The sequence below is a fragment of the Solanum dulcamara genome, chromosome 1 (assembly GCF_947179165.1).
Source record: "Solanum dulcamara chromosome 1, daSolDulc1.2, whole genome shotgun sequence".
Classification (NCBI taxonomy): Eukaryota; Viridiplantae; Streptophyta; class Magnoliopsida; order Solanales; family Solanaceae; genus Solanum; species Solanum dulcamara.
In genome coordinates this window covers 40,960,099-40,982,986 of record NC_077237.1, presented here as the reverse complement: position 1 = coordinate 40,982,986, position 22,888 = coordinate 40,960,099, and the positions used below count along the sequence as shown (strand labels likewise).

Sequence of the window (22,888 nt, the reverse complement as noted above, 5' to 3'; positions counted from 1 at the left end):
AAAGGGAATAAGAGACAGGCTTTACACATACCACCTTTTGTCATATAGAAGCCCTAAAAGGAAACAACTCAATTACTATAGGAGTTCTAATATCACGAAGTCAATGAAAATCATGGCTCATGCTTGGAATATATGAATGGAATTACCCCAAGCTCAAATACATATCATTCATTACTAACGTCTAAGACATGCCAAAAAAAAGAGAAGAATAGCTTTACATATCTCTGGTCGACTGCTTTTAGCCCGACTTGTATCATCGTCCTCTAAACCTAGTATGAATATCAACCCCTTTTACTTTCCATCACCCTAGGTTACATCTTAGTATTAATGGAATCTATTTCCTTAGTCGTTTCCCCGACTAGTTATGTTATTCGCTAAGGCGTCGACGAATATTGGGCAGCACCTCCCCTATAATGTGCCCTATCCAAATTTCCAATTAGGTCCCTAAGACCTACAGCCAACCAACAACAACAACCTGCAGCAATTCACACCAACAATATACAACATAAACTCCTAACGACTTATTCAAATATACGGTAGCACAATAGGGCATCTAGCCTTTATTTTGTAACGCCTTTCATTATACGCAATGAGGGGTCGTGTGGATTCAACCAGAAGCACCCTAACCCACATTAGAACATATTTAGGCCCTGAAACAACGCATCACACCCCTGCAGCAGCACCTCACATGAACAACACTATTCTTCGACGACAATTTAACTATAGCGATTCCAATTTAGTTTATTTCGAACGTCGAGCATTTTTACGACATTCTTAAACTTCCAGCAGCATAAAAGGGGTGTAATACACCATATAACAACACCATAAACTCCTAATTGAAATTAAAGGTCTTACCTTACGTTAAACTTGTCAAACTCGCCAAAACTATCCAAAACATGAAATCTTGACAGCCCACTGTCTTATATTGTCGCTTAGTTTCGGAGGGGTAATTGAGGGAAAAAGGATTTGTGGCCTCAATGAAAGTTATACAAATGTGTATCAAGGTCTCAAACAATTTTTAATTACCCCTACAGCAAGTTTGTACGAAAATATATTACCAAAATACTCACAGCAGTCCGTGTAGGAGTTCCAAAGCAAAATCTGGGCAGCACCTCCCCCATACTTCATCACCCTTTTTTGAGCAGAGAAAAGGAAAACTGGGTTGTGGAGTCTAAATGAAAGTTGTATCCCTATGAAATAGCTTTCCAAAATATTTTGAATAACTCAAAAATAAGCCTTACACAAGGAGTTATACTCGTATTACTAACTTGGTATTTCTCCAAACCATGGCTGCCTTTGCTTTCTTCTCCACGTTTTTCTCTCTATTTTTGTTCAAGTTTTGGCTAAGAATGACTTAATAGTCATCCATACATAGATATATATCTTTTTGGAGAGTGACACATGTCATCCCCTAATGGTGACACATGTCACACCCTTAGGCAGCCACCTCAATTATGCAACCAATCCATGGTTGCCACGTGGCAGGTGGGGGGTCCACCCCATGGTGTGTCACCTGCTTACACGTGTCACTTACATGTGATTCCATGTGTACCTATCACGTTCTGCCATGTGTCAAGTAGGTGAGTCACCTACTTGCTTCAAGTAGGTGCGTCATTTCCTTATTTCTCTTTCGTGGGTTCGTAATTTCGTCGCACTTTAAGAGCCTATGTATTCCTTGCTACTTAGTCTCAACATGCACTGGAGTAGCTTAAGTACGTAAGACCTCCAAGTTGGTAGTTTACGCGAGTCAATCTAGTGCTACGACTCATTTCTCGGCCTCCAACTCCTTTCGAACTTTTATAACCATATTTCCAATCTTCCTTATTATGAAGCATTTCGTTCCCCTTTCCTTGGAGTTATTTGATAGCATTATAAACTATCTGACTCATATAATGACTTTTGAGAAACTTAAGAGCCTTCCCAAAAACTTGAGAAGCTTAAGAAGCATTCTGAGGTACCAAAGTATGGGGTGTAACACATATGTAGGTGGGTTGTTTACGAGTTTGATTCAGTTGTGTCTATATGGAATATTATAAATATTATTATGTAATGGCAGCCTTGTCGGCCCTTGCATGACATGGTGCAAATGAAAGAGGCTATGTGAAGATGATTTTGCTATCACCCTCTGGATTCTTTTGTATAGTTTTTATTGTTGAGATTAATGTATACGGGGGACCAGGTCGGACCCCAGTCATGGCCTACGTAGTTGGGTCATGACAAGTAATATATGATTTCTTTACATGCTACTTCTCTTATTTACCTCACAAGTGTTAAAAACCTATTCAAAAAAAAAGAAAAGAGCATAAAGAGAGGATGATACTTTTTATTGATGCCTAAATATGAGAAATTTAAATGAAATATGGTGATACCTTATTATGGTATTATTTTTATTGATAAGATTGAGGTGTGAATTTTGAGTGGTCCGTTGATACATATTTCGGGTTATTATTTTTATTGATAAGCTCGAGATGTGAATTTCGGGTGTCCCATTAATACACATTCTGGGTTATTACTTTTGTTGATGAGGTCGAGGTATGAAGTCTAGGCACCCCTATTCATTGATGAGATCGAGACTTATTTAGGGTGCTTTATGATAGTTTTGGAAGTGTTTTAGCCCATAAATTCGAGTTTACATTTGGGCATTCTTCTGGTATTTTATGAGTCAAGGTTATGGATGTGATTACTATTTTGTTGGGTTACTTGATTATTGTATGATCTCCCTGTACCCTTTTCCCTAAGATCATGGACTTTATGCCTCTCTCTTATGTTATTAGTATCATCGTGCTACTTATTATATATTTTATTCTTTCTGAGTTCAGTCGGCCTATGATGCCTACTGGGTTCCCTATTTTTTTTACTCATGCTGCAATTCTACATCTTTATGGATGTAAATCCCAGTTTGAGACACCCTAATTGCGCACCTGATAATCCATACCAGTGCTAGTTCCGGATTGTGGTGAGCTCCCGGCGTTCATAGAGTTGCTACATTCCCTCTTTTTTTCTGACTTGTATTTTGTATTTTGGACAGTCAGATATGTATTGTATATTTTTACATTTTGTTAGGTTTTGTACTTAGTAGCTCTTGTATAGGTGACATCAGTTCCAGGGATCGGTCTAGTGTTAGTTCTTTTTTTTGTTTGGTCACTATTGGGACTTTTGTATATTTTGTATTGTATTTGCATATTTATACATTATCCTGACTTTTCTTTGGTTATACTTTTTTGCTTCCGCCTTCATATGTTATTGATTACTTAATTAGATTGAGATTTGTCTTCTGCTTGTCTTGGGTTTAGCTTGCCTACTCTGGGGTTATGGTAGGCATCATCATGACCCAAAATCGGGTCATGATAGAGAGGTGTCAAAATTTTGGTTGATGCCTAAATATGAGAAATTTAAATGAAACATGGTGACACCATATTATGGTATTATATTTCTTGATAAGCTTGAGGTAGGTGGCCCATTTATATATATTTTGGCTATTATTTTTATTGAGAAGCTCGAGGTGTGAATTACGGGTGGACTGTTAATACATATCCCAAGTTGTTATTTTTATTGATGAGGTCGATTATGAATTTCAGGTGCCTCAGTTCATTGATGAGTTCGAGACTTATTCAGGGTGCTTTATGATAGTTTTGGAAGTGTTTTAGCCCATAAATTCGAGTTTACATTTGGGCATTCTTCTGGTATTTTATGAGTCGAGGTTATGGATTTGATTACATATTTTGTTGGGTTACTTTATTATTGTATGATCTATTCTTACCCTTTTTCCTGAGATCATGGACTTTATGCTTCTCTCTTGTGTTATTAGTATCATCGTGCTATTGATTATATATTTTATTTTTTCTGAGTTCGGTCAGCCTATAATGCCTAGTGGGTACCCCATATTTGGTACTCATACTGCACTTCTGCATATTTCTGGATGCATCTCCCAGTTTGAGCCACTCTCAGTGCACACCTGATCATCTGTAGCGGTGCCAATTTTGGATTGTGGTAAGCTTCCAGCGTTCATATACTTACTACATTCCCTCTTTTGCTCTGACTTGTATTTTGTATTTTGGACAATCAAATCTGTATTGTATATTTTTACATTTTATCAGCTTCTGTACTTAGTAGCTCCTGTATAGGTGACACCAAGTCTGAGGTTTGTTCTATTGTCATTTCGTCTTTTCGTTTTGTCACTATTGGGACTTTTGTATATTTTGTATAGTATTTGTATATCTATACTATGGCCCGACTTTTCTTTTGTTATATTTCGTCTTTTCATTTTGTCACTATTGTCTTTCGCATATCTTGGGTTTGGCCTACCTACTGGGGTTATGGTAGGTGCCATCATGACCCAGAATTAGGTCGTGACATTATCTCATCTGAACCAATCCCAACTTCATCTATTACGGACAATCCTAGTTCCTCGAAGGGAACAAAATTAAACTTGCAAGCCATTGCTCATCTATAGAAATAAATGGTTCAACTGAATCTCATGGTGATACAATACAAAACTGATTTTCAAAAATTTGGAAAGTCCTAAAATGAGGAATAAAGAAGTGTAGAGAAATATAGAAAATTAGCACTAGGTGTCGACTATGAAAGGCCATCGCGGATCATAGTGCACATCAAGCCTCATGATGAGCCAGCATGGTGGTGAATTAGAGGCTCAAACTTACACAAAAGGGAAACATATGAGGGATCACGGACGGTGGTGAGCACCACAGACCGTGCAACCCTCCGTGGTGACCCATCTCCAAAGCCCACAAGAAATAGTTAAAGGCAAAGACCACCTGCACCACGGCCATATTTCACGTGTAGTAATGCCCTCCATGCACCGTGAAGGTCTCCGTGTAGAAAGTTCAAAGAGCCTCCCTGAAATATTCCAAAAAATAATTACCAAGTCCTTTAGAATGGGAACCCCACCACATGCCGTGGTGAGCACCACGGACTATGAAGGGTCCCTTTGAGGCCAGTCTAGCCAAATTTTTAACAGGGGATATTTTGCTCTTTTCCTACATTTTAACACAAAGTGAGGTCATTTTTAAGGTAGAATTCACCTATCTAAAATACCCTAAGTCTTTCTACACTCTTTTACTCTCACTCACACTCTAAGAACTCAAACCCTAACCTCCCAATTTCTCTCAAAGTCTTCCTCTTTACGAAGAAAGGTTTTAGGGTTTCACTCCAAGAGGATCAAGCCTCCATTTCTTTTCAAAATTTGTATTAAGGAATTGTTTCCCCAAGGTATGTGGTCCCATCCATAGATTCTTCCACCAATGGAGCCAAAAAAAATTTCTCAACTTAGTATTTCAGTTGTTAATGATGGAAGCTCATGGGTTTTTATATGATGATTTCAAATGCATAGATTATGGTTTAATTGAAGGTTACTTGTCTATATTGATATATATTGATTCTCAATTTTATGAAATGGATAATTTATCAAGGTCCTTATATGGAGGCATGAAAGTAGCTTTAAAGTCTATAGGTGGGTTGCTTTAAGGTGTTTTAATTAATGTATTTCCATTACTCTCATGCATGATAGCATTATTTTAAATGTGTTTGAAGGTTGCATGAAATGAACCCACCTAGGTTCATTATGTTGAAATGAAGTTAAATTGAAAGCTTTGACTACAAAATGAAGGTTTTATGAAAGTAAATGTTGGTGATTAAAGGGAGTCTTGTGAAATGAAAGAATGATGAAATGATTATGAAATAAAGTATTCTACTTGTGAAAGGCCAATTCTCACTTGTGTGTTTCAAATGAAAGGTTTAATGAGCTATTCCATCGAATGATGATTTGAAATATAAAGTTATATGAATGCTTATGTTATATGATGGTTAAATGCTAATTGTGGGATTGACCTAGCATCAAATATAGCATGTAGATGGGGACTCGACCTAATCGGTCCTTATGTAAAGTCTCATCTTGCATTAATTATGTGCCAACATAGGAGCCCGTATAGGCTATTTAGGCTAGTGGATCCTTGATTAGCCCCTAAAGTTAAAGTTAAAGAAATGATTAAAGTTGACGGAATATTACCCGACAAGTAGTCTCCCATTGCTAATGTAGGGATTTATGTTCGATTTTATGTAATAGCTCGCTTGGTCTTAAATATTATATACAGTCATCTTTCCAGAAAATGAATGCTTTAAAGTCATATATGATGATTTCTCATGCATGCAATCACTTATGTACTTTGCTTATAAATGTCTTAACGTTTTTCATTATATTACATACCCACATACTTAGTATATTCAAAGTACTAATGCATACTCTTTGCCTACATGATATCACCATGTAAGGACAAGCGTTACTCCACACTCTCCTCCCCATGGCTAGTTCAATTATTGAAAGCTTCTATTACTTGGTGACTTCCCATGTTTTGGGAACAATACCCCATTTACCTTTCTAGTTCATGATTTGTATAGAAATTTTAATTCCTTTTGAGTACTTATTATATTTTCTATAAAGGCGAGATAGGGACATGTCTTAGCCCCCACCAAGCCTTTTAGTAGATGTATGCTTGGACATAAATGTATGATGCTTAAGTTGACTTTTGACTTCTATTCAATGTTGAATCCCTTAGTCCCATTATCCCCTCCATTTATGCTTGTTGTGATTGAATGTCATCACCTATGAAAAGCTATGAGAATGTTAAGAGTTTTGGATGAGTTACCTCTAGTTGTCTTATTCACCGTATCACATCTAGGCCTTAAGCTTGGCTCATGAAAAAGTTGGTATCAAAGCTCGAGGTTTTGAAATGGTCGACGGAGTCCAACATACCATATCGAATAGGGTCTTATTCATGATTGTAAAGTGTAACACAACTATGAATATAGACTATGGGACGTTTAGAAAAAGGTTTTTACTTTTTTTCAGATTCATGTCGTTCCCTAAAGTGTCCTAAGACTTCCTCTAACTAACAAACCATTTTGTGCTCTCTAGATAATGCCTCAAGAAGAGCACCTCCAAGAGTAAGAGTTGGTGATGATGACCCAGCTCCACCGGTTCCCAGTACCCTTCATCATGAGGAAGGGGTAACCCATATGGAATTTCACAATATCAATACTTTTTTGGCTCAAGCCATAGTCATCCAAAGAAATCAAGGCTTTTGTTCTCCTCAAGTGAAAAATCTGGCCTCTAGGATTTAGGACTTTAAGAGAATAAATCTGCCCAAGTATGATGGTTCCAATGTTGATGAGGACCCTATGGAGTTCATGGATTAATTGTATTAAATTGTGGCCATTGTGGGTGTGCCTCCAAATGAATAGGGTGAACTAGTGGCCTATCAAGTCAAGGGTGTGGCAAGAGTTTGGTATGAGTAATGGATCTTTCAGAGAGAGGTCAAGATATGGGGCCAATAGAATAGGAAGAGTTCAAAGGTGCCTTTTTAGACCATTTTTCCCTTTGGAGCTAAGGGAGGCCAAGATCCAAGAGTTCATTAACCTTCATCAAGGGAGTATGAGTGTGAGGGAGTATGCCTCAAACTCACTAAATTGTCTAAGTATGCTCTTTTCATGGTCTCTAACGCAAGGGCATGGATGAGTAAGTTTATTTCTGGTGCATCTAGTTTGGCATCCAAAGAGTGAAAAATGGTTTTATTAGTCAAAGAGATGAATATATACTAACTTTTGACATATGCGGGACAAATTGAAGATGAGAAGTTTAGAGAGAGTTCAAGAGAGTTCAAGAAGGCTAGAGTTAATGGTGGGGGTTCAATCTTCAAAGGTCTAGTTATGGTAGAAATAGCAAGGACCAAGGTGGAAAATGATTCATGGGGCAAGGTTCCACTAATACTTCTCCTCTAAGATTCAACAAGGATAAGGGTGCTAACGCGATGGTTCTAAGAGAGAATGTTGATGCTCAAACTTTCCCCACTTGCAAGAAGTGTGGTAAGACACTTAAAGAGGAATGCTTAGCCGGATCCATGCATGCTTCAAGTATGGTAAAGCTGGTCCTCATGTTCAAAATTGTAGAGGTGGTAGTGGTAGGTCTCAAGGACAAATTGCTCAAGGTCAACAAGCTCAAAGAGGCAGCCCGATGCACCAACCACTTTTATGCTTTGCATAGGAGATAAGAGTTTGAGGAAGCACCTATTGTTGTTACTAGTATGTTAAAGGTCTTTGCTTTTGATGTGTATGCATTGTTAGATCTGGGTACAAACTTGTCGTTTGTTAATCCATTAGTAACTAATAGGTTTGATGTGCTATCTAAAATATTAGTAGAGCCTTATTTGATGGCTACCCCATTGGTGAGCCGGTTGTTGATAGAAAAGACTAAAAGGGTCATCCAATTCTATCTTGCATAATGTTGTTCCTTGTGACCTCTAGAGCTTGACATGGTAGATTTTGATGTTATACTTAGGATGGATTGGTTATATGCATCTTATGCCTCTATAGATTGTAGGACTCATCGAGTAAAGTTTCAATTTCCAAATAAGTCTATTCTTGAATGGATGGGTCATGATTTGGTAGTGAAGGGTAGGTTCATTTCTTGCCTTAAGGTCCAAAGGTTCATTGCTAAGGGTTTCATTAACATATTATGAGGGTTAGAGATATCGACTCTGAAAGTCCTTCTCTTGAGTTGGTCCCCATAGTTAATGAGTTTCTAGATGACATTCTCGGTATCCATCCTGAAAGGGAAGTTAACTTTGGTATCAATCTTCTCTCCGATACCCAATCTATCTCTATTCCTTCGTACTGAATGGTCTAGGCAGAATTAATGGAGTTGAAGGAATAATTGAAAGACTAAGGCTAAGTACTTTACCATTGAGTGCTCCCATGTTGTTTGTGAGAAAGAAGAATGGATCGCTTCGAATGTGAATAGGCTACTGACAATTAAATAAGGTGATCATTAAGAACAAGTACCCAATCTATAGGATAGATGATTTATTTGATCAATTGCATGGGGTAAGTCATTTCTCTAAGATCGATCTTCGGTCTGGCTATTATCAACTAAGGGTGAGGGAGTGTGACATTCCCAAGATGGCATTTTGAATAAGGTTTGAGTTTTTAGTGATTTCCTTTAGGTTGATGAATGCATCGGCGGTGTTCATGGATTTAATTAATTGGGAGTTAAAACCCTATGTTGATACTTTCATGTTCGTTTTCATTGATGAAATCTTGATTTAATCTAGGGGTGAGGAAGAGCATAAGAATCAATTGAAGGTTGTGCTTCAAACATTCAGGGAAAGGAAACTATTTTCCAAATTTAATAAGTATGAATTTTGGTTGAAGGAGGTGGCCTTTGTTGGTAACATAGTGTCCGATGATGGGATTAAGGTTGTTCCTAAGAAAATAGAGGTGGTCAAGAATTGGCCTTAACCATTGTCACTTTCGAATATTAGGAGCTTCTTGGGTCTAGCCAGGTACTATAGAAGATTAGTTGAAGGTTTCTATTTCATCTCATCTCCTATGAAAAAATTGACACAAAATAGGCAAAGTTCCTATGGATGAATAAGTGTGAAAAGAGTTTCCAAACTTTGAAAGATCGACTTACCTCCTCTTCTATTTTCACTCTACCGGAGGGACTAGAAGGTTTTGTGGTTTATTTTGATCCCTCAAAGATTTGTTTGGGTTGTGTCTTGATGCAAAATAGTAAGGTTATAGCCTATGCTTCTACATAATTGAAGGTGCTTTATCATAACTACCCTACCCATTATCTTGAGTTAGCGGCCGTCGTATTTTCTTTAAAGATTTTGCAATATTTTCTCTACGAGGTGCATGTGGATGTGTTCACCGATAACAAAAGTATCAAATATGTATTCACTTAAAAAGACCTCAATCCAAGGACTATGACATGAGTGTGCATTATTATCCGGATAAGGCCAATATAATTGTCGATGCACTTAGTAGAGTGTCTATAGGGAGTGTGGCCCATATGGATTAAGGAAGGAGGGAGTTGGTGAAATTTTTTCATCCGTTGGCTAGATTAGGGGTGAAGTTGAGTGGTTTCGATGATGGTTGTATGTTTGTTCATAATGGGTCCGAATCATTATTGATGGTGGATGTTCAGTCAAAACAAGACCTTCCAAATTTTGTAAAGTTGAAGAGGATGGTGAAGAAAAAGAAGGTAGAATTCTCTTCACAAAGAGGAGATGGGGTATTACACTACCAAGGCCGATTATATGTTTCGGATGTGGATAGCCTAAGGAATTTAATTTTGAAGGTGACTCATAATTTTTCATACTCCATTCATCGCAGTTCAACGAAAATGTACCGAGACTTAAAGGAACTTTATTAGTAGAATGGAATGAAAAAGGATATACCAAGGTTTGTGTCCGAATGTCTAAATTGCCAACAAGTTAAGGCCAAAAATCAAAGGTCGGGTGGCCTAGCTCAAGACATTGAAATTCCCTCTTAGAAGTGGAAAGATATGAATATGGATTTTGTAGTGGGTTTGCCTCATACTGGGAAATGTCATGATTCAATTTGGGTGATTGTTGATAGAATGACTAAGTCGGCTCACTTTCTATTGGTCAAGACATCTTATAGTGCCGAAGATTATGCTAAATTATATATTCGGGAGTAGGTGAGGTTACATGGTATGACATTGTCAATTATTTTGAATTGTGGTACCCAATTCACTTATTATTTTTGGAGATTGTTTCAAAGAGGTCTTGGTACCAAGGTGAAGCTAAGTACCATTGAATCCTCAAACCGATGGGGAAGCCAAACATATAATTCAAACATTATAGGATATTTTAAGGTCTTGTGTGTTGTATTTCATGGGGAGTTGGGATGATCATCTAACCCTCATTGAATTCTCCTACAACAATAGCTACCACTCAAGCATCAGGATGGAAGCATTTAAGGCCTTGTATGAGAGATGATGTAGATCTCCAGTTGGTTGGTTAAAAGTAGGTGAGATGACCTTGTTGGGTCTCAATTTGGTTCTTAATGCTTCAAAGAAGGTGAGAGTCATTAGAGAAAGGCTGAAGACAAACTCAAAGTCGTCAAAAGTCCTATTTCAATACTACAAGAAGGGATCTTGAGTTTAATGTGGATGATTGGGTATATTTGAAGGTTTCTCCTATGAAGGGTGTAGTTCATTTTGGTACGAAAAATACACTAATCCCTAGGTATGAGGGGCCTTATAGAATCTTAGAACATTTCAGCAAGGTTGCGTACAAGTTAGAGTTGCCTTTCGGGATGAGTATGGTTCATCCGGTCTTTCATGTGTCAAGGTTGAGAAAGTGTGTGGGTCATCCAAATTCCATTATGCCTCTAGAAGTAGTGAATATTGAAGAGAACTTTACCTATGAAGAGGTCCCGGTTGAGATTTTGGACCAGCAAGTTAATAGAATAAGTAACAAAGAAGTTGAATCCGTCAAAGTCATTTGGAGGAACTAACAAGTTAAAAGTTTTACTTGGGAAGCGGAAGTGTATATGATAAAATGTTACCCACATCTCATCCATTCTACTCAAGCATAAGATACTAAGCTATTCATGCTCAAATGTTTGAGACTCCTATGTTTCACTTTTCCTAACTCTTCATATGCATGCATGTTCCTAAAGTTGAATTTTAAAGCCATGTTTTATACTAAGTTTTAAGATCTCCTATTTTATATATTTCAAGTGTCATTGTATTCATGTTAGGCTGCTAGTCCTCGTGCCATGTCCTTTTCTATGATAATGATTCTCATTCTAGGACAAATGTTTCCAAGGGGGAGATATTGTAAGACCCTGGAAATTTGAAAAGTCCTAAAATAAGGAACAAAGAATGAAAGTTCTGAGAAATGCTGAAAACTAGCACCAGGTGTCGACCACGGAAGGCCACCATGTGCTGTGGGACATACCAGGCCTCATAATAAGCCACTGTGGTTGTGACTCAGAGGCTCAGACCTGTAGGGAAGGGACCACGATGAGGGACCATGGGCCGTGGTGAGCACCATGTGTTGTAAAGCCCTCAATTTTAACCCTTCCCAAAACATATCACGAAACACTTAAAGGCAAGGACCACGGATGACCCCTGTGGGTCGTGGAGGTCTTCACGAACCGTGGTGTGTTTCTGTGGTGGTCACTTTACAGGCCTCCTGTAGGACTTGGACCACATCCATGTTTCACGGGTCGTGACTCCCTTCATGAATCGTGAAGAAAGTTCAGAGACCCTCCTTGGAAACTTCCAAAAATAAATCCCAAGCCCTTTATCACGGGACGCCACCATGGGCTGTGGTGAGCACCACAGACCGTGAAGGGTCCCCTTGAGGCCAATCCGACAAAAAAATTAAAAGGAGACATTTTGGTCTTCTCCTGTGTTTTAACACAAAGTGAGGTAATTTTGAAGGCAGTGACATTGTGTGACCCAATAGCAGTATTTGAAGTACCATTACATCTTTAAGACTAAAAAGTCGAGATTTAACTACTTATGTGCTGTTTCAAAAGAGGATATGAATGTTTCGAAGTCATAGGCACTACTAAAAATGGGCGGATACCAACAATATAGATATTGTTGTTGTAGGCCTTTAACCCATTACACCAACACTATGGCAACGGATGGTAAGCCCGCCGCACAAGGTAGCAAATAATAGCTTTATGGAAACAATTCATGTAACTATTACAATAACTGTTCCTTAAGGTACTCTTATTGAAATGGCTATTCATCCCTCACTATAAATAATTTTCTTAGATAAATGGCACGGTAAGAACCATTGCATTGGATGTTTTACAATAGTTCTATTATCTTCATTGTAACCGATTTGATATCTATATTGCAACGGTTATTATATTTTTGGAACAATTAATTGCAATATGTTATAACGAATGTATTGTTCTATTGCAAAGGTTATTATGTTTTTTTCTACGGGTTGTTGCTATTGTCGTGAAATTGATCTTAAGGGCTACCACAATGGTTTTGTTTACCAATTGTAGTAGTCCTCATCAGTTTCAACAATTTGTAGCCTGTCCTAATGAGAAGGCTACCGCAACAGATCTATTATACTTACTGGAACAATACATATATGTTCCAACTTGGGCTGTAATTATAAATATTTGACATATGGAATTGAAAATTTCACGAAAGATGATCGATTCTAATTTTAAATATCTTAGTCAAACCAACATGCTACCCAGCTTATAGGCGCAAAATAAACAAAATGTGCAAGTCATAAGGTCATTCTCTAAAGGCACAAAAAATTAGTGACAATATGATCTATGGTAAAAAGATACAACAATTGGTACAAGTTTCAACTTGATAACAAAATAAGACTTCATTATATCAACAAAAGATCTGGTCATGATGCAAGAGTTTCAACAACTTTCAAGCAAATCTCAAATGTCGTCCTCATCCATGTTTTCATCACCACCTATATTGTATTCTTGACCTACAAAAGTTGATAAATAAAATTTATGAATCAATTTTCATCATTTATCTTCTAGAACTTAAATTATAGTCAAATTAAAGATAGGAAGTGACATGAGGTGAGGGAAGAAAGGCATCAAGCTTTCTTAGCAAATAAAAGTAACACTACCTATCAAGTCTTTGATAACACTGCAAAGTCATATACATGGCATGTGAAATCAGTCCATTTTCAAGATTAAATGCAACATGAAAAACCATAACCTTAAACGCAGTATAAGTAGCTTTCAAGAGCTCGTTAAGTTGTTAATAGTATTAATATCCCTAACATTAACTAACTGGATCCTAAACAAAATCATACAAACAAGGAATAAAATCCAAAACAATAAAATTGAATATCAAAATCAAAACTACAACATTTGAATACGAGTATCAAAACCTCATAAGTTGAATACCAAAACCAAAACTACAGCATTTGAATATGAAATCAAAACCCAAACCACTAAATTTGAATACAAAAACTAAAATCCTAACGGCATCATTTATATAATAATACCAACATCATAAGCAGAACCACATCATTTGAATGCCAAAATTAAAACCAAAACCACAAACTGTTGAATACCATAACTAAACCTATAATCAAAATTAAAACTACTACATTTGTATACCATTAATAAAACCTCATTAGTTGAATACCAAAACTAAAACTACATTATTTGAATACTAAAAGTAGAATCCAAATAATAACATTTGAATAATAGTACCAAAATCATAAACAGAACCATGTCATTGGAATGCCAAAATTAAAACCAAAACCACAAACCGTTGAATACAACAACTAAAACAATAACCAAAATTTCAATATTTGAATATCAAAACTAAAACCAAAACCAAAACCATACATACATAAAATCACACACATATATAGATTCTAATGTATAAATATCAAAATCATATAGTGTGAATAAAATCACTGTTTCAGAGAACCACAACATTTAATCATGATAATAACTTTGGGATAATTGGCAGATGAATTAAAACTTAAATAGAGCAATGAAAGAAAATAATTGCTAGCACCTTCCTGACTGATAACTACGAATAAATCAGAAGAAGAAGATGATGAAGAAGGAGAAGAAGAATAATAACAAGAGGAGAATCATACCTTGATTGTTGCTAGTGGCAGATGGTTGATTGATTGGTTGGATATATTCTTGTTGTGGTTGAGCACAAGTTGCTGCCAATATGTCATCATCCAATTAAAACCCAGGGTACATATTATTAAGGCATTTAAGTATGTCAACTGTAACTTCATGGTGTAAGCTTTTTTTTTTGAAGTTTTAACTTTTCCACCATTCTATCTTCCAATTCATCCATCTTCTTCTGCATTTCATTGGTATCAGCTATGGAGGACTCACCACTTTTCTTCGGTTTTAGATTAGTTTTAATAACTCCTGGCCAATAAAATCTCACAAATACTGGATGTTCAGGTCCCATGACAGTGGTAAAAGCATCAATAGATTCTTGGCCTTCTTCACTTGATTGACTTTGAATTTTTGTCCATTTTAGCCTATAAATCAAGTTCAAATGATTGAATTTAAGCTAATCAAACTGATATATATATATATATATATATATATATATATATAAACACATAGATAAATAATATTAAAATATAGATGATTAATACAATTTTAATAATCATATCATCATCAGTGTCCTTGTATACTCGACCGAGTTTCCTTGATCTTGTAACCACAAAGAGTTCCTTTTGTGATACTTCACCAGAAGTTCTCTTCTCTTTTTCCTAATTACATAAAAGTTTGTATCAATAAACATTTAATGAATCAAATCATAATTAATTATTTAAGAAGAGAACACACCAAGTTGTCACATATCACATACCAGCAGTATGTAGATTCTTTAATTTTTTTCGACTCTTTGCAATTTCTTCACTCATTTTCTGTAAATAGCATTATTATTAATTGAACTTAATAAAAAAATCAAGAACAAAAGAGTTAGTCGAGTCGTTAAGAATATAAATAACCGGAGTGATCAGCTTTTTAGTTTTTTTCGATCACAAAGATCATAGAAAATAGTTTTCCTACAATTCTAAAATTGTATTGCAAGATATATATAAAAAAGAACCAACTTAAAGTTTGCATGATTCATATCTTACCTTGAATTCGTCACTTCCCCAATACTTGAGAAGATCCATGAAATCATAATCTGAAACTTCGTCACGTTTGTTTGCCAATCGAAGAGCATTAGTTGCAAATGATATATAGTGATTCTTATACAAGTAGTTCTTGTACTATCTCCGAGCAGACTGAATTCCTTTTAAAATCCATAATTTTCCAACTTCAGGAAATTTGTATTTCTCCTACAAATTGTTCCTTGGGTTAGTAATATAGAAACTACAAATTATTCTTAACTAAGATTATTGAAAAGGAATGAAAACCAGGGTATATTCCCACTTATCCTTTTTTGTATCCACAATACTCCACTTATGTATATGAAGAGGACAAAGCATTGCATTTATTGCCAAAGTTCCAAGAAAGATACCAAGCTCTACTACTACTGCTGCAGTAGGACCAACTGGTTGATTTTACCTATTTAGAACAATGACTTTACGGTCTTTACGAGTGTGTATATGTGTCATTACTGTACCTCCTCTATTTTTCATTTTTCTCAAAGGGAATACAAATTAAACAATGTTAAACAACATATTAACAACAATGTAAATTGATTCAATAGTAAAAAGTATACTTATATTTTCTTTCCTTGTTCTACGGATAAATCATTTTCTCCTGAATCCAGTGGTTCTTCTTGTTCTTGATCCTGCACATCTTCTCCTTCTAGAGTAGGAAAATCTCTTGTCTCTTGTTGCATTTGTTCCTCGGCAAGTTCTGTTCCAACAGAGAAAGAATCCATAGTCACTTATTGCAGTTGTACCTGACCAGCTTGTGCTTTTAGGGCAGTATAATTCCGAGTAACCCATTGAACCAGTTCCTGAACAGCTTGTGCTTCAATAGTGGAAGATTTTTTAGACAAATGGAACTTGTTCTTGTATAGCTTTTTCTTTTGATCTCATCGACTTCTGAGGATAATTTTGTGGTGGCATTTCCTGCTGTATACCTTATGATTTCTAAGTGGAATTCTTTTAAGGCAACAATGCATGTATAGCTTGTGCATTTGTAGTGGAAGTATTTTGAGGAGACTTTTGAGGTACCAGTTCCTCTCAAGCTTTTGAAACTAGATCAGAAGAAGATTTCTGACACAGAATATGCTCAACAGCTGGCTTTGTTTTCAATGACAAAGACCATTTGCATGCCATGGATGTAAAACTTCTAGCCGTCATATTCTTTTTCTTCTCCTTCACAGTTTTGTTTTTATTTGGACTCATGAATGCACAATCTAGCTAAACAAGACTACATATACGCATCATATCACCTTACTAATTAATAGAGTAGTAGAGAAATCAGGCACCAAATACATATTGAAATAACTACATCAAGAACATGGCCAGTGTAGTTTAGGAAATCGGCATTTTAACATATAAGTAATAGAGTATTTTATTATTCAAAACAACTAAAAAAATTATCAAAATTCTAAGTTAAATAGATAGGATTAACAAGGAGCATCAAGTATTAGCAAAAGTTTCAAGCAACAATGTCATAATCTATAAACAATTAGACAAACAAATCAACAAAAGTCATGTCTAATATGGCAAACTAAAATATTCCAGTTAAACAACTTTACGAGGCATCTGTCATTTAGACGAATGTTTAAAGAAGCTACAACAGTTCTAAAGTTTTTTATTTAATCATCTACTTCTATTCCATCCTAATCAGTATCATCATAATCATCTTCCTCTTCTAATGTTTCCATAGTTGTATCTTCTAAGAATTGTGCATCATGTAGCACATGAACAACATCAACAAAGATATTCTCTCTTGAGCTTCTAATGTCAACATCGGGTGCTGTGTTCGATGGACCAAAGTCTTTAGTAGACTCCCTCCAAAATATCTCTTCTATGTTAGGACAATTTTCTCCCACCAATTCATACAAATAAATTGCATAATAAACACATGTCTCAGTTGGATCCTCCACATAAAACACTTGATGCACTTGAGAGGCCAACACAAAAGGGTCTTCTATACTACGTAATCTGTTGATACCAAGCACATCCAAATAGTACAATAATAAAACAACCATAATAATCGAGCTCGATAATATCTTGAATAGCACCATAATAGATAACCTCTCCATCAATGGGATTCTGATCTCGGACACTAGCAAAACTATCAGTTGTCACAGTCAAAGACACTCCACTGTTTTGAGACTTCTGTGTGGAATCCCAATGTACTACATGAAATCAGTATCCATTAATGAAATAGGCATTATATTTTCTAGTTGCCATCCTATTAGGCCCTTTATCTAGCCACCTTAACTGATTAGGCATTTCAACTATTTCAACCTTCTCTTTGAACCAGATGTCGAATTCCTGACTGTGAGTTCTTGCTCTTGTCCATACATTTTTTCTAACAGTATTGTCAAATAAAGCTTTATGTTCCCTACAATTAATAATTAAAATACAACCATTAAGAATTTATAAGTGAAGTTTATAGTACTTTAATAGTAACAAAATAAATGAAGTTCAAAATATAAAGACTTACTTGATAAAATCCTTGTCTTGTTCATGTCCGGCGTTGAACAATATATATCGATGTACTTCAGAAGATAACTGTTGATTCATCTTCAAAGGCTTTCTTTTTGTCTTCTTCTCATTTCCAACTGGATGCCCAAGCTTCAAGAATACACTTGATACATCATTTTTCTCTTTTTGAAAATCTTCGTAATCCTCTATTTGATTCTGCTGAATCTTATCTTTACTCTATCATGTAAGTATCTGGAACCAAAGTTCAAAAATTCGTTTGCAATAAAACCCTCTAGTATTGAACCTTCTGAATTATACCGATTACGAACAAGGTCCTTAAATTCACATAGTTCTCTCTCCATGGGATACATATAACGAAGATGATTTGGACCCCCAACCTAATTTTATCTACCGAATGAATAGGCAAATGTTCCATTATATCAAAAATGGTTAAAGGAAATATCTTTTCAAGCTCACATTCAATTTCTTTGATTTCAGCTTGCAATCCCTCTAGATCTACTCAATTTATTACCTTACTGCATATGACTTTAAAGAAGTTTCCCAACCTAATCAAAACTGCCACAACATTCTTAGGTAATGATTTACGAACTACAATCTGTAGCAAGTAATGCATCATAATATGTGCATCGTGGATCTTATAACCTGATATCTTTATTTGTTCTACATCTACATGGTTTGATATGTTTGAGGCGCACCCTTTTGGTAGTTTGGAATTTTTAAAAAACTGTGCAAAATATTTTTTTTCTTCTAGTTTCATGGAAAATCAGGATTTAGCTAAGTATACGTTTCCATTTCTATTATCTTTTACGGGATGCAGCTCCTTCCTTATCCCCATTACTTGCAAGTCATATCAAGAATTAATGTGATCCTTTGACTTTCCTAATACATCTAGTAAAGACGCAAACAAACTATAAAAAAGGTTTTTTCTTAATAAGCATTACATACAGATTGTGCCTCAACTTATTTGTAGCCCAATATGGTAATTGAAAGAAAAATCTTTTTTTCCATGGACCCTCAGTAGTTGTACGTCTTTTCTTTTCGCCCTTTGCAAAAATATTGTTGAAATCCTGTAGCTTTTCAACTATTCTCTTCCTGACAAAGGTGTGGGTGAAGGTCTATGATTCTCCACATCATTAAAGGATTTCTTGTCTCTTCGATATGGATGATTAGGAGGCAAAAATGGCCGATGACCCAAGTAACACATCTTTCAACTATGTTTCAGATATTGAGAGGACGTGCTATAGTTACAAGTTGGAGATGCTAATCTTCCCTTAGTGCTCCATCCGGACAGCATTCTAGCACTGAAAAATTGCTAACTGTCCATAACAAGGCTACACGCATTTGAAATATTTGGTTTGTATGGGCATCATATGTTTCTTCCCCAATTTCCCATAGCTTATTCAATTCATCAATTAATGGTTATAGGTACACATCAATATCATTTCCAAGAGAGGATGGACCTGGAATGATCATTGACAACATTATGTACTCTATCTTCATGCAAATCCATGGTGACAGATTGTAATTCATCAACATAATAGGCAATGTGCCATGGGAAATACTCATGGAAAGAAATTGATTAACCCCATCACTTAAAAGACCCAATCTGAGATTTTGAGAATTATTCAAAAAGGATAGATGCAAAGAGTCAAAATCCTTCTAAGCTTCTCCATCAGCAGGGTGTCTTAAATTACCGTCGTTAGGTCGTTCAGTGTCATGCCATCTCATTGCAGTAGCAGTGTCAGAACGCATGAATAGTCTTTGTAGCTAAGGCTTCAAAGGACAATATCCCAAAACCTTAGCTGGTATTTTAGATTTTCCAGTAGTCAATCCATCAACAACATTTTACAATCTAGAAGACCCAAACATAGAGCAATTATCAACATCTACATTGTCTTTCCAAAAGAGCATGCAATTATTAGTACACGCATGTATTTTTTCATAACCGAGACCTAAATCATTTATGATTTTCTAGCCTTACTAAAAGACTCAGGCAGTTGAGCATATGGAAATGCCTCTTTGAATAAGTCTAGCAAATCTTAAAAGACCACATTACTCAACCTATGCATAGTTTTAACCAAGTATAATCGAATCACGAAACTCAACTTGTTGAAGTTCTCACACCTTGGATATAACTCATTTTTCCCTTCTTCAACTAATCTGAAAAACTTTTTTGCCTTTTTGATAGTCCTTCTCTCATCCCCTTCTCCATGCTCTACATTATCTTCTATATTTCTAAATGTGTCATGAAGTTGTCCATCAGTATCATCGTGATTGTTACAAGTTTCATCATTATTGCTGCTTGAATGAGGTATATTTGTAGATATCCTTTCCTCATGAGAAATCCACCTCTTGTATCCTACAACAAATCCTTTTGCCAATAAGTGATCCTCCACAATATTTCTAAAATGCCAATAGAGATTCTTACAAGTATCACATGGGCATAATATTTGTTCTCTAGAACCTTGTTCATATTCCCTATAAAGAAAATCCTTCACTCCATTGATGAACTCACTATGCTTCTTCTTAGGTTCATCCAACTTCTATCTAAAATATTGATTGACATCTATGTGACACAAGAAATCATATAAATTAACCAACAAACAAAAAGACAATAATGTTCAGTTGCTAAACAATACATCAAAACAATCCAACTAGATAATCATATCTCAAACTACACTATGCATTTTAAGATTTAATGCAAGAACAATAGCAAGCACTTCACACTATTACTTTATGATAACCCAAAAACAAGCCAGAATAACAACTAGAAAATAATTTTGGACATAATCCTAACTACTAAATCAAAAACTAAGAACCATTGATGTCCTATATATGATACGTATAGTGAAATATTTTATCATTGTTCAATTAAAAGCAAAAGTAGATTCAATTTTTTTAAAAAAAAATGAAAGATGCAACACTACTACTTGATAGACTATTTCTATTACTTCCTATTTAACAATGATATACATACAATCAGGTATCACTAACACATCAACACCTTTATTAATAACTCATTTAGGTTCAACAAATGGAAATATTTCAAATTTAATTTAACTTTACAAAAAATATGAAGCTCAGTTCAAATCATGTCTCATAAATTCTTGTTTTAATAAATCATGACTTAGGAATTCAACATCAAAAAAATAAAAAAATTGGTACAAAGTAATCAATTTCACAAATTTATTATAAAGAAAAAAGGAAACATAGTAAAACACACTACCAGATTTATTAAAACCTAATGCAATAGGAAATCCAACATCAATGTTACATTGAACAATCTACCAAAAAAGATTCTAACAACAATAAATTAAGACCACAAATAGTAGCTACTACCACACTTACAATACAAAAATATTATATTTACATTGTAACTAACAATAAAAACTTAACACAAATACACAGATACAACTAAATAATTACAACACACAGCTTCAACTACCAGCAAAATCCAACAATTTCACTAACCCTAAAATTTTAAAAGAAGACCACTCACAGTTTCAACAACATAATCTGACTATTTCAAGGAAAAAAGTTAGAGAGCAGAAAAGAGATTAAAAAATATACCTTAAATGACCAAACTTCTTGAAGAAATCTTACTCCAGCTCCAGTCACAAACAGAAACACTAATAGATCTCATAGATGTAGCTAAAATCACAAAACACCTTTTATTATGCAGGTAAAATCACCAAAACACTAGCTAAAATCACACAACCCCTCAAAGATATGAGAGGGCTTTGAAGATTTTAGTTCATAATGGCCAAATATGTGTTATATTAGTGAATTTTTTGAGAAAATTACCGCCAATTTGCAGCGGTGCTTACGTCTAATTTGTGAGAGAAGAGAAAAGTTTAGAGAGAAGAGAGAGTATAGTGTCTCATTTGTGAGTGAAATGTTGTTTCAAAAACAATATATTCTTTGTATTTTGTATATATGTTGTTTCTAAATTGAGTATATAAAAATAAAAAAATATAAAAAAAATTAATGATATTTGGTGGGTGATGAAAAATATTGAGGGAAAATGTAGATGATTAATGAATTGTTCACTATAAGTTAATTTTCAGATACCTATTACCATAGATGACTGTTTAAAATATTGTTTCTATAGCTAATACTATTGCAACGGTCATATTATAATGGAAATGGTCAGGTTGCTAAGTCCTGTCAATGACAATGAAATATTTTAGCAATGGTCTTGTATTAGAGAGGTTATAACAATGATTTAGAAATTGTTACCAGTAAATGTTTTCCCATAGGCCCAATATCTGGTAGTGAGGGACACGACACCAATTCAAACAAGTCGTGAAAGAGAAGATCCTTTATGATACCTCTGTTGGATAAATTTCAATAACCTTAAGATGTGCAGTAGGTGATACTTTTATGTGAAGAGGAACAAGGTTCCTCTTCTGAACTTCTGGGTTCTGCCCTGATAATGTTTTGAGGATCTCCATTCTATGCTTTATCTTTCTCCCTATTTAGTAATTAATTTGAATTGACTGTTCATTCTGTGTTCAATCATTCTTGCTTGTATTTATTTAGGGATTTTTTCTTTCTTGATTCGTTATTTTACCCTTCTTGCTTGCCATTTTGTTGTTCGCTTGTTAGTATGACTATTTAATCCTTGTTTGTCCTGTTAGTTGCTTTCTTGCTTAATATTTTTCAATTTGACTATTTCTATAACCTACATTAGTGGCTTCTAGGTAAGATAATAGTTTAAAATGGTGTTCTCGATTTGTATTGGATTCAGGGGTGGCAAGAGTATCATGAGAGTTTCTATATCATGATTTGGATTATCGAACATAGGGATATTGGCATGGAGGTCTATCGAGTTAGTGAAGATTCTAAGAATAAAAAGATCAATGTAGGTTGTATCCTGGACACAAAATGGGTAAGAACTAAGTCTAGGATTGATGTAGAGGATT

At 35.3% G+C, this 22,888-nt stretch overlaps 1 long non-coding RNA gene across 4 annotated transcripts; it reads right to left on the bottom strand.

Moving 5' to 3' along the window:
- Positions 1–13,082: 13,082 nt before the first annotated feature.
- LOC129904400 (uncharacterized) lies at positions 13,083–21,843 on the bottom strand. 4 transcript variants are annotated; one of them, XR_008770480.1, is made up of 7 exons: positions 21,534–21,843; positions 17,962–18,194; positions 15,462–17,859; positions 15,188–15,245; positions 14,973–15,089; positions 14,448–14,852; positions 13,083–13,307 (listed from the first exon to the last, which is right to left on the bottom strand). It is a non-coding gene; the product is annotated as an uncharacterized LOC129904400 (long non-coding RNA). The 4 variants fall into 4 exon arrangements; XR_008762055.1 differs by having other exon boundaries at positions 15,462–16,191; XR_008762011.1 differs by having other exon boundaries at positions 17,962–18,092.
- Positions 21,844–22,888: the final 1,045 nt, after the last annotated feature.